Here is a 9,155-nt window from a genome sequence, read left to right on the forward strand (position 1 = left end):
TTACCTTATGCGGCCTGCGGGAATGAAGCACAACACGACACGTGGGCGCGGTAGTGAGCAGGGCCGGCTCTACTGAGGGGGTCGGTGAGCAGAGTCCGCAGCGGAAAAGGCCAAGGCGACGTGACGTCCAGCAAGCTCGCCATGTTGAGAAGGTAACACAGCGAAGCCCCGCCCAGCTGGGATGGAAGGCGCCATTGGAAGGAACGTGAGGCACAATCGGAAGCAGGCAACGATGGCGTTGCAGGCTCGTGAACAAAACAGGAAGTGTGCTCGCTTCGGCAGCGCATGTACTAACATTGGAACGGTACAGGGAAGATCGGCAGGGCCCCTGTGCAAGGACGGCACGCGAATTCCTGAAGTGTTCCAAATAAATAAATGAGTAAGAACAGGAAGTGGTACTGGGCGTTTCAGGAATAATAACGAGCAGCCGGGAACGAGGGCTCTGCGGGGCTCATGGCGAGTAATGGAAGCTGTTACTAATCTGCCTTATGGTGAGGAAGACAGAGATCAAGGTGTTGGCAGTGAAATGGAAAGTAAGGGGTGATTAAGGGAAAATATTTGAAATTGAAGAATTGACAGGGATCCATGGTTTGTTAGACATTGAAAATAATAACAAATGTGGTAGGCTGCTTCTCAGTGAGCTCCCACTATCCCCTTTCTCCTGGGAGCCACACTGCTGTGGAAGCTCTTCCCCCAGTGTGGGCTAGACCTAGTGACTCATTTCTAATGAACAGAATATGGCAGAGTAAGGGGTCACTCTTACAAAAGAATGTGGCTTCCATCTTGGGTGTGAGTGGCCTCCGGGGAGACCCGCATGACAATGAAATGATGTCCCTGGACCAGCCAGAGAGGACCAGAGGACTGTCAGCAGTCCCATGAGCGAGCTTGGATGTGAATGCACCCCCTGATCCCCGACGTTCAGCTGTGAGATGGCCGCAGCACTGGCCACAGCCTTGACTGCAGCCTTGTAGAGAACCTGGGCCAGAGGATGCTGCTAAGCCACGCCTGGACTCCTGAGCCACAGGGACTGTGAATGGATCAAAGTGTGCTGTTTGAAGCCACTAAATCCAGGGGGCATTAGTTACACAGCAATGGAGAAAAAGTACAACAAGCTTACAAGACGAAAAATAACTTTTATCTCAAACACAGGACACCAGTTTATTCAGTTTACATATTTGGAGATATGGTTTTTCTGAAAATTAACCAAAAGGGAAATGAATAAAGAAAAAGAAACATCAAAGCAAGGAAAGGAAGAGAGCCCACATCTAATAGAGGAAATGTCGTCGCCCTTTAAGTACAGAAGACAGAGATCTCTCTTCCATGGGTAATGGCTCTCCTGTGTTAGCCATCTACTTGCTGTCCCCAGCATTATGCAGTGACATGTAACTGGACTATGTTCAGAAAATTAAAATGACATATTCAAGGTAAATAGGAAGTAGAAGAAATACCTCCTGTTACAATCTCCATATTTTCTAATAGATAATGCAACTCATTCTGCTACACATCAGCTAGTTAACTAGCAACACTTTTTCCAATGCTGACCAGTGCAGGAGTTCTTTGAAAGAATTATTTGTTTCAAAGATGTCGAAGTGCACAGTACAATGGTGGTTGCCAGGAGTTGGAGACATGGGGCATGGGGAGAGGTAGGTCAAAGGGAGCATAGTCTCAGTCAGATAAGATGAGTGTGTTCTGAAGATCTATGTATGAGACGGTGCTGTCAATAATAATGTATTGTATACTTGAAATTGTTAAGAGACAAATGTTCTCACCACAAGAAAAACCAATAACTATGTAGGTGATGGATGTTAATTACTTTGACTGTGGTAACCGTTTCACAGTGCGTGCATATATCAAAACTTCCCATTGTGCACTGTAAATATACACAATCTTTACTTATATCTCAATAAAGCTAGGACGGGAGAAGGAAACACTATTATAAATCACAGCACACTTGAAGGAAAGAGGAACAGACACCTATTTCAACATGTAAGATCACAACAGAAAGAAGAATGTGAGTTCCATGAAGGCAGGCATTTGCCTTGTTCTCGTCATAGTCCCAGGCCCTGGCACATGTTAGATGGTCCCTAGTGACGAGATGAGTATAATTAATAATGGAGACAAATACTCAGGGTCCTTAAACATATGCGCAAAGCAAACACAGTTTATCCTCTATGCGATTCTATATTAATTAGCACTCTTAGTTTATAAGCTTACTAACCATGTCTTGATGAGTGATTCTGTTATCCAAACTTTCAAGCCCATTGCCAGAAACCAAAGCTGTCGGTCAGTGTGTTAGTGGTCTCCAGGGAAACAGGAGCAATGGGATGCATGTGGTGGACAATTTCACATGTCAGCTTGGCTGGACCAGGCTGCTCAGATATTTGGTCAAATGTTATTCTGGATATTCCTGTGAGGGTGTTTTTGGATGAGACTGACGTTTCAATGGGTGAACATTGAGTAAAGCAGACTTCCCTCCATAATGTGGGGGGGGAGGGGGACTCATCCAAGCAGCTGAAGGCCTGAATGAAACAAAGGCTGATATCCCCCAAACAAGACGTGCTTCTGTAGCAGACGGCTGCCAGCGTTCACTGCAGCAGTGCCTCTTGGTCTCCAGCCTGCTGGCCCATTCTCTAGACGCTGGACTTGCTAGCCTCCACGATCTTGTGAGCAAATTCCTCAAAATAGATCTCTCTCTCTCTCTCTCTGTACATCGTATTGGTTCTGTTTCTCTGGAGAGCCTTAACACAATATGTGTGTGTGTGTGTGTGTGCACGTGCACATGCACATATAGAAAGTTTTTAAAAATAATTTTTAATTATTTTTAATACTTTTTTTTTAGAGATGGGGTCTCACTGTGTTGCCCAGACTGGTCTCAGATGGGCTCAAGCAATCCTCCCACCATGGCTTCCCAAAGTGCTGGGATTACAGGCATGAGCCACTGTGCCCAGCCTAAAGAGATGTATTTTAAGGGAAGATCTGATTCTGCAGTTCAAGTCTGAAGGCCACCTGCTGACAGAATCCCCTTTTCTCAGAGGGCGGTCGATTTTCTCTTAAGCGCTTCTTCAACTGACTGGATGAAGGCTGCCCACATCATGGAGGGGAATTGGCTTCCTCAAAGCCTACTGATTTAAATGTTAGTCTCATTTTAAATATGTCCTTACAGAAACATCTGGAATAATGTCTGACCAAATATCTGGGTACACTGATCCAGCCAAGTTGAGACATAAAATTAACCACCATGGCCTACATTTTTATCTTTTTGGCTGCAATTCTGTCAAAGGCTTCTGCTCTTCATAACATCTCACTCACTAGCTCCATGAAGCCATATGATACAAACCTTGCCTGTGTAGCCTTCACTTTTTTCCAAACGAAGTCTATTAAATGCCAATCAAGTATCTTCTCCTCCAAGCTCAGTAGCTCGGGCCTTCAACAGCTGTTCCCCATTCCTATCCATCTCCCTGAGCTACCCTGGCATTCTTATCAGGACACTGGAGGAATCTATGTATGTGCCTCTAAAGATTCAGCACCCAAACATGATAGAAATCACTGTGTTCACACTGTATCTCTATATCTGCCCATCCCTTTAAATCAGTCCAATAAACCAGATTAGAATCAGTAATAGGACTCAGCTGCTTTCTTTATACCATTGATTGTTCTGGTTTAAGGACCATCAATGGTATAAAGATGGCAGCTGAGTCCTATTACTCAGCTGCTGTGTATAAAGAAGGGAGAATGGTTTGAGGATGCTAGACATCCAGCTAACATCCTCAAACCATTTTCCTTTAACTTCTAACCAAAATGCCAAGAAAATCAGGGGGGCAAGGTTAACATTAACAACGTAAGACAGACCACCTGATGTCAGACTGTGCATGATGTTAGCGATAATAATAACAAAGATGAAGCTTGCCTGAGAAAAATCTTGGCCAGGATTCAGCACATCCTACCTAAGGACAGTCCATCAGAAACAGACCACTTGGAAAAGCTGAAAGTGTTTGTTTTCTGAAACTGAAGTACCTGTAGCAACCGGCCCAAGGTTCTGGAGAATAGAATTAATAGAAGGAATCAAACTTATGCTATTTTAGAAGGTTTCTTTAAGAACCCCATAGTGTGGCCGGGCACAGTGGCTCATGCCTGTAATCCCAGCATTTTGGGAAGCGAAGGCGGGCGGATCACGAGGTCAGGAGTTAGAGACCAGCCTGGCCAATATGGTGAAATCCTGTCTCTACTAAAACTACAAAAATTAGCTGGGCGTGGTGGTGTGTGCCTGTAGTCCCAGTTACTTGGGAGGCTAAGGCAGGAGAACTGCTTGAACCCGGGAGGTGGAGAATGCAGTGAGCCGAGATCGCGCCACTGCACTCCAGCCCGGGAGACAGAGGGAGACTCTGTCCCCACCCCCCCCAAAAAAAGAACCCCATAGTGCAATTATATGTATCCAGGACCCAACCCAGAAATGAGAGGAGGAGGTGCCTGCCCACTGGGAGTGTCAGCAGAGGGCTTTGCTTCATTCTACTCTCCAAGACCCTCACATCTAACCTGCTCCCCTTGACATCCAGGCCTCTTCATCTGAGGCCAAATCACTATTGCCATGCAGCTTAGGCTTGCACACGATAATGACTTGCTTATACATTTTTGTAAATGTGCACTTAGGTCTAATTAATGATTTTCCTGTGGACAGGTGGTGATAGACCTATGCGGATTCTTTTTTTTTTTAAGATGGAGTCTCACTCTGTCGCCCAGGCTGGGGTGCAGTGGTGCGATCTTGGCTCACTGCAAGCTCCGCCTCCCAGGTTCATGCCATTCTCCTGCCTCAGCCTCCCAAGTAGCTGGGACTACAGGCACCCATCACCACATCCAGCTGATTTTTTGTATTTTTAGTAGAGACAGGGTTTCACCATGTTAGCCAGGATGGTCTTGATCTCCTGACCTCGTGATCCGCCCGCCTCAGCCTCCCAAAGTGCTGGGATTACAGGCGTAAGCCCCCTCGCCCAGCCCCTGTGCAGATTCTTTGGGTCATTTTTGTTTGGTCCATGGTTCATTCTGTAACATTCTAAACTCTTGCCAAGCTGCAGTAAGCAGGTTCTCTATTTGCCTTCTATCTGCTAATCATCTTTCAGTGCTGTCTATCTCTTATAGGATGGCACAGAATAACTTCCCTCAGCCACAGTTGAAGCACTTCTACACTTATGGATAAATCAGCTATATATTAGCCAGGTGTAGTGGTGTGTACCAGTAGTTCTAGCTATCTGGAAGGCTGAGACAGGAGGATTGCTTCAGCCCAGGAGGTCAAGTCTGCAATGAGCTATGATTATGCCACTGCATTCTAGCCTGGGCAACAGAATGAGACCCCATCTCTTAAAAAAAAAAGTCAGCTGTATGTCTGTGTCCCCTTCCTCAATCCATGCCCCTATTATTGCCCTTTCCACACCAATTCTATTCCTTCCCTCCCTCCATCAGCCTCAAATTTTTAGAACTTGCACAGACCAAATAGTAGAGTTATCTCTCTCTACTGTATTGCTATTTGAAAATGACAGACGGTGGTTTCTTTCTCCCATTTCCAGTCCCATCTTTTCAACACCTAGACAGCACCTACAAATCCTAGGATAGAAAAGTGGAGAGTAACCTACATGGAATCCATGGAAAAGCTAGTATTTCAGAAAAAAATAAATAGGGGATCATCTAGGAATCTCTAAAAAAGAATATATCTCTGAAAGTTATCTCTGTCAAGATCCAGAAGAATATATCAACAATTTCTTGGTATCCTAAAGATATTTTATCCTCTATTAATGTATTGGGTATCCATTGCTCCATAACAAATTGCTCCCAGCTTCACGGCTTAAAGCAACACCCATCTACTCCCTTGCATTTTGCAAGCATCAGGAATCAGGCTTAGCTGGGTCCTCTGCTTCAGCTCTCACAAGACAGCAATCATGATGTCAGCCAGCGGCATTCTCACTTGAGGCGCAAATGGGGAAGCATTTGCTCCCACACTCAGGTTGTTAGTGGCATTCGTTTTCCTGTGGTTGCAGAATGGAGGTCCCTGCGTTCATCCTACTGTGTGCCTGAGGCCACTTTCAGCTCCTAGAGGCTGCCTGTGGCTCTTGAGGATGCCTACAGTTCCTAGATGCTGCCCACAGCTGTTCGCCACATGGGGCACCTACTTCATCAAGCCAGCAAGAAGAGTTTCTAGAGCGAGTCGGCTAGCCAGCCAGAGTCTTCTAGAACATAGCGTATCATGGAGCAAAACCCCAGCCCCTTCACCATACTCTGTTGGCTATACAAAAGACATAGGTCCCACCCACACTCAAGGAGAGGGAATCATACAAGAATGTGACTATCAGAGAGTGGGGATTGGGACTCCACCCTAGAGCAGGCCATTACCATGAAAGAAGAGAAGAAAAATCATAAGGAGAGAAGCAACTTAAACGAAAACTTGCCAATATTAGATTAAAAAAAGTATGCTGCAAAAAATCAAATCAGTCATGTGAAAAATAAAATTTCCGAAGAATGCATATGAAATGACTGAAAAGATGAAAACAAGTAAGAAAATGACAGATGATGTACAGAAAAGAGAGCCAATGTTTGGAAAAAAACTGGTGTTCCTTCAGAAAGCCGAGAACAAATGCAACAGAAGCAATAAGCAAAAATGATGTATATAATGTGTATAAATTATATATGGATGTAAATCAAGATATCTAGATATTAGAACACTTTCCACATAGGAAGCTACACCTCTATGCCTCTGTTAAAATGGTGCACCATATGCAAAGGAAAAATTGTGTAAAGATAGACATCCATCCTGGAAGAGTCTGAATGAGAATGATAAGGATTGTGCCCTGAGAAAGTAAGGCAGAAAACGAGCAGTTTCTTTTAGAGGATTAAGCTGGCCTCAGATTCCTCCTCCTGTAGCAATAAATGCCAAGGCACAGAGAATGTTTTCTATAGACTTTTAGAGAGGAAAAGACTCATAGGCCATGAATTTCATAACTAACTGTCTTCTGTGCAAATGTTGGAGACAAAGTTAAACAAGAATTATGAAACATCTCCCTTAAAAACTGTCTTGAGAACCAAACTGAAAAATTAGCAGCAGGAAACATATGAAAGAAGAAAGGCAAGCTGTGGAATGAAAAATGTATACACTAATATATAATTATTGTAACTAGTACTAAAAGAAAAGGTAAATATTAAATCTTTAAAGAAGGCACACAATTTTTAAAATCATTTGGACCTAAAACTACAGATTAAATTACAAAACCCAAAACATCATATTCAAGCATTGACATATTACAAACCCATAATATTAGCCAGTTTGTGGGTACCCCAAAACACAGTGGAATGGAATAGAAAACCATCAACAGATTCGTGTTTTCCATAAGACAAAGGAACCAAGCATTTATGTGGAGAAATCTAAGTAAACAGGTTACCAAAATTGTCTCAAGTATAGAAAACTTCAGTAGATCAAAGGCCTTGAAAAAATTTAAAAATAACATGTCAAAAATCTCCAGGAAGAGATGAGCAAATTCTACCAAAACCTCATGGGATAGACATTCCTGTTAAGATAAAATTCACATAACATAAAATTCACTGTCTTACCCATTTGAAAGTGTACAAGTCAGTGTTCTCACATATATCCACAATGTTCTACAACCATCACCATCAATTTTGGAACATTTTCATCACCCCAGAAACAATTAAGCATTAAACAGTCACTCCCCATTCCCTGTCCCACTAATCTACTTTCTGTCTCTATGTGTTTGCCCATTCTGAACATTTCACAGAAATACAATCATATGCAGCTGACCCTTGAACAACACGGGGTTAGGGAAGCCAACCTTTCGCACAGTTGAAAATCTTCATATAACTTTGGATTCGCCAAAGACTTAACTACTAATAGCCTACTGTTGACTGGAAGCCTTACGGATAACATTAACAGTTGATTAACATGTATTTGGAATGTTGTATGTATTAGATACTGTATTATACAATAAACTAGAGAAAAGAAAATGCTATTAAGAAACTCATCAGGAAGAGAAAATACATTTACCATTCATAAGTGAAAGTGAGTAGGCTGAGGAGGAGGAGGAAGAGGAGGGGCTGGTCTTGCTGTCTCAGGGGTGGCAGAGGCGGGAGAGTGGAGGAGGGGAGGCAGGAGAGGCAGCACACTCAGTGCAACTCGTATAGAAAAAAAATCCACTTATCAGTGGACATGCACATTTCAAACCCTTGTTGTTCAAGGCTCAGCTGTAATATGTGGTCTTTTGTGTCTGGCTTCTTTCACTGATCATATTTTGTGTCCATCTGTAAATTGGCATGATAAGGCCCAAGAACTATGGGCAGGCATCGATGTCCTCTGCTACACCTCTGGCATCACTTCAGTCCATTCACACACTCTCCAGTATGTGAACCGCTCCAGTAAGTTCACTTTGCCTCATCCTTAGTTTTTCAAAGTGATTTCTTGGAAGGAAGAAGGAAGGGAGGGAGGGAGGGAAGAAGGAAGGAAGGGAGGGAGGGAGGAAGGGAGGGAGGGAGGAGGGAGGGAGAAAGGAAGGAGGAGAAAGGAAGGAAGGAAGGAGAGAGGGAAGGAAGGAGAGAGGAGGGAAGGAAGGAGAGAGGGAAGGAGAGAGGGAGGGAAGGAAGGAAAGAGGGAAGGAAGGAAAGAGGGAAGGAGAGAGGGAGGGAAGGAAGGAAAGAGGGAAGGAGAGAGGGAGGGAAGGAAGGAAAGAGGGAAGGAGAGAGGGAGGGAAGGAAGGGAAGGAAGGAAGAAGGGAAGGAAGGAGGGAGGGAAGGAGAGAAGGATGGAAAGAAGGAAGAAAGGAAGGGAGGGTGGGTGGGTGGGTTAGTGGGACTAGCTATAGTCCCTACTGTGGCGACTGGTCTTAAAGCCAGAGGTGATACTCATCATTTCCGCCCTCCACCACTCATCCTAAATCCCCTCACCTTTGGTCAGCATTGGTGCTGATTTACGTTGCTTACTTGGCAGAAAAACCCAATATTCACTCCTGATTACCAGGTCCTTGTGAGACTAAGGTTGCTGCAGTTGCACATTTATGGTTATTAGTGAACATTCACCAGGTTCCCTGGTGAATATCCTAACTTCCCGATATACTCCTTCCAGCCCAGTTTTGTACCGGTGACTTTTTTTTTCCGTATGATAATCA

At 44.1% G+C, this 9,155-nt stretch overlaps 1 non-coding gene across 1 annotated transcript; it reads left to right on the forward strand.

Annotated features, from left to right (window-relative positions):
- Positions 1-266: 266 nt before the first annotated feature.
- On the forward strand, positions 267-373 carry LOC112209053 (U6 spliceosomal RNA). Its single transcript, XR_002943735.1, has one exon. It is a non-coding gene; the product is annotated as a U6 spliceosomal RNA (small nuclear RNA).
- Positions 374-9,155: the final 8,782 nt, after the last annotated feature.

The sequence above is a fragment of the Pan troglodytes genome, chromosome 3, assembly GCF_028858775.2.
Source record: "Pan troglodytes isolate AG18354 chromosome 3, NHGRI_mPanTro3-v2.0_pri, whole genome shotgun sequence".
NCBI lineage: Eukaryota > Metazoa > Chordata > Mammalia > Primates > Hominidae > Pan > Pan troglodytes.